The sequence below is a fragment of the Cibotium barometz genome, chromosome 45 (assembly GCF_041138505.1).
Source record: "Cibotium barometz isolate CiBa-2024 chromosome 45, ASM4113850v1, whole genome shotgun sequence".
In the NCBI taxonomy this organism is placed as follows: Eukaryota; Viridiplantae; Streptophyta; class Polypodiopsida; order Cyatheales; family Cibotiaceae; genus Cibotium; species Cibotium barometz.
This window is the reverse complement of record NC_141090.1, coordinates 10,075,209-10,078,793: the sequence shown is the minus strand read 5'-3', so window position 1 is coordinate 10,078,793 and position 3,585 is coordinate 10,075,209. Positions and strand designations below refer to the sequence as shown.

The 3,585-nt window shown below is 43.4% G+C and overlaps 1 pseudogene; it reads right to left on the bottom strand.

The window, feature by feature from the left end:
• Positions 1-2,654: 2,654 nt before the first annotated feature.
• On the bottom strand, positions 2,655-3,311 carry LOC147612409 (G-type lectin S-receptor-like serine/threonine-protein kinase At1g34300 pseudogene; annotated as a pseudogene).
• Between the last annotated feature and the right edge of the window lie 274 nt (positions 3,312-3,585).

Here is a 3,585-nt window from a genome sequence, read left to right as displayed (position 1 = left end):
TGTGAGATCCATATGTGCACTTCATAGCATTTTGCACCTTGCTTTCGATCTGCAAACAAGCCATGGCCACTGAAGCATTGTCTGGAATTGGCCATTCAATAGATGTGAGAGTTGGCGTAGGTTCTGGAACTAATTTTCCAGTACCATTTGCTGTCGTGGGAACCACATATGTATCCTCATAGAAGAAGATGTTTCGTGCAAGAAGTTGTGCAGCTGGACACCCTCCAAAGTTTAAACTACCAAGCTCCACATGGTATGCTTCAAAGGTTCCTGAAATTGCCTCCATAGGCTCCCACTCAAAGGGAAAATATCTACGCAGAGGAACCCAAGAACAATCAAAGCAGTGCTCAGTATACCATTATTAGCACACAATCGATTTAAAAACAAGAATATAAAGTAGTGAAATGCCTTACAATTTGCAAGAAATCGTTGACGTTGGTCATGGTCTGCTAGTTTCAGCTCTGTTGCCTTGTAAACATGTTGGACCTTGGCTAGCTTTTTTCCATCACGATCTTGTTTGAGCTCCAATATCCGCCCTTTCCAATGGTGACTTTGTATATCAACGTATCGCTTTGACACCTTGTGGGTTCCTCTTGTACTAGGCTACATCGTAATCCAATTCCACTTCTCGTACTGTTTGATGTTCCAGTGCCCATCCTCATCTTGACCACTGCTACAAGAGAGAGATTGAATACTGATCGGAGACCTTCGAGCTCTAGAAGAAGACATCAGATGTATATATTAGGGAGATTATAAACCTTGATGGCAAAGAAAAATAGAATGGTGAGAAAAAAACTTAGACTAGGGAGATGTACAAAAGAGAAGGAGTTGTAGAGCAAGTTCCAAAGGCTTGGTTGTGCTATTACTGCACTTTGAAAGAGGATATTAGAGGGGGTGAGAGGAGACAATGAGTAAGATTATAAGAGCCAAAGCATTTGCAACTCAAGCTTCCATAGCTTGGCTCTGCTGTTACACTCTGTAAAAGGAGGTTGGACAAGGTAGAATGATGAAGTAAGGAAATGTAAGTGAGGATTAAACTTCCATAGCTTCTGAGAGGAGGTTGCAGATCAAGCTTCCATAGCTAAGCTCTGCTATTACACTCTGTAAAATGAGGTTGGACAAGGAAGAAGGATGAAGTAAGGAAATGTAAGTGAGGATCAAACTTCCATAGCTTCTGAGAGGAGGTTGCAGATCAAGCTTCCATAGCTAAGCTCTGCTGTTACACTATATAAAAGGAGGTTGGACAAGGAAGAAGGATGAAGGAAGGAAATGTAAGTGAGGATCAAACTTCCATAGCTTTTGAGAGGAGGTTGCAGATGAAGCTTCCATAGCTATAGATCTAGGTTTCTGAGTGAAGAGAGAGGTAGATCAAGAGGTAGATAGCTAAAAGAAGTAGTCTAGAGAGTGAAAAACACCCTGCTATGAGAAAGAGAGAAGAGAGAGCATTTTGGAGGGAACGTGGGAGAGAGGGATAGTGGAAAGTGAAGGGGAATGTGCATTGAATGCATGGGAACTCGTTTTTGGGCCTCTATCACTTTAGAGACCTTACTTAATGATGGCTGCAGGCTGCAGCAATCCTTTTTTATAAAAAATAGGGGAAAAATTCATATACGTATAAAATTTTTGAGTTTTAGTTGATTTTAAAAATTAAAAAAGAGCCTATTTAGCCTATTATTCTAAGTTTGACCACTACCTTCTAGGCTCTTACAAACCATTGGTTTCAGTCCACATGTAATCTCCCTATTTGTCTATTTTTTAATCACCTCCATTAGGCAATGGCAAATTAAAGGGCCCAAAAAGACTCCATTGAGTTCCTAATGACTTGTAGCAAACTCTCTACCCTTTATAAGAATTTGTACTTCACAACATTAATACTATCTTCATCTTCATTATTATCTTGTTCTTGTACGTTTCTATGAATACAGCAGCCTTTGCTTATCTTGATCTTTATTATTCTCTTGTTCTTGTATGTTTCTGTGAATACAGCAGCCGTTGCTGCACTCTAACCCCAGTGCCCGCCCCTTCACTATTTCTAACATGTAGGACGATCTCGGCACTTGGACAATCTCGGTCAGTGGTGCTGCCGAGAGATCGTTTTGAATCCAAGCTTGGTGTGCTACTATATTTGCCGTGCCAATGTGGGCTTGTGTTGAGATCTGAGCACTTGGGACACATTTCCATCTTTACTCTCCACGCGCGGTAATTGAGCCCGTTATATTGTCCAGTCGCGCCGGTAGGACCGAGTGGATTTTCTATAGGGCTTGTTATTGCTGATTTTGTCCACTAGTAGACGGCAACATCTACGCTCTACTGCTGCTGTCCGGATCAGAGAAAGCCGTAGGCTTTTCAGAATATGTAAGAAGTCCTAGGCTAATTAGTTCCCTATCGTGAGACCATGTGAGAAATTAGCCTATCTAATTGTATGAACTTAAATCACTTAATCATAGAGACGGAGTGCACAGGAAGACAGCTGATTAAGATAGAGAGACAGAGTGCACAGGTAGACAGCTTGAAACTTGTTATTACTTGCTCCGAAAGGGCATATTTATTCTTTACCCTTACCCTTAGGGTGTCGCTTAGTATATTAGATGTGTCGTTTTTTTCGGTTAATTAAACGTTTATACGTTTATTTCTTTTTGAAGGTTCATTCACACTCACAAGAGGGAGGGAGGTGGGACCTCTGGTATAGGCAGGATACCTTCCAACATTTGCACCACCTTTCCCATGGGCGGCCTAGCATGGAAGTCTGCCCGGATGCAGGCGAAGGCCATCTTCAGTACGACAGCTGCCTGATTCCAGTCCACAGATACTTCCTCCATTCTGGCATCCACCACCTCCTCCACCTTCTTCCCATATGCCCACATGGGAAAACACCATCTCTCGTTGGTCTCCATCATGGCCGACTCGGTGTACAGATAGTTTCTCCTCCCGCTCACAATCTCCATTATCAGCATCCCGTAGCTGTAGACGTCTGCTTTTGCAATGATGGGCAGATTGGAAACCCATTCTGGTGCCATGTAACCCCTAGTGCCCCTGATAGTGCTCATCTTCACCGTGTGATCCCGACGGAACAGATAAGCCAGCCCAAAATCCGCCACCTTAGCGCTCATGTAGTGCCTGTCCAGCAGTATGTTTTGTGGCTTGATGTCGCAGTGCAGAATGCAATCCAAGCACTCCTCATGCAAGTAGGTTATGCCCCTTGCTAAACCCAAGCAAATCTGGAACCTTGTGCCCCAATCCAATGGATTGATCATCTGGCCTGAATTATTACTGTCGTCAAAAAGTATTTGATCCAGAGAGCCGTTCTCCATGTACTCATACACCAACAACCTGTGGCTGCCCTCTGCACAGAAACCAAGTAGGCGGAGTAAATTGATGTGGTGGATCCTGCCAATAGTTGCGATCTCTGCCGTGAACTGCTTTTCTTCATGCGGACGAGTGGCTCAATAGCCTTAGGAGTGCCTACAAGGAAAGACGACAGTCCCTAAGATAAGGACATTCTTCCCAAGAGGACACTTCTAGCAACTCGAGAGCTATACAAGTACTTTGAGGAGAGATATCACGCCCCCAAAACAAGGACTATCT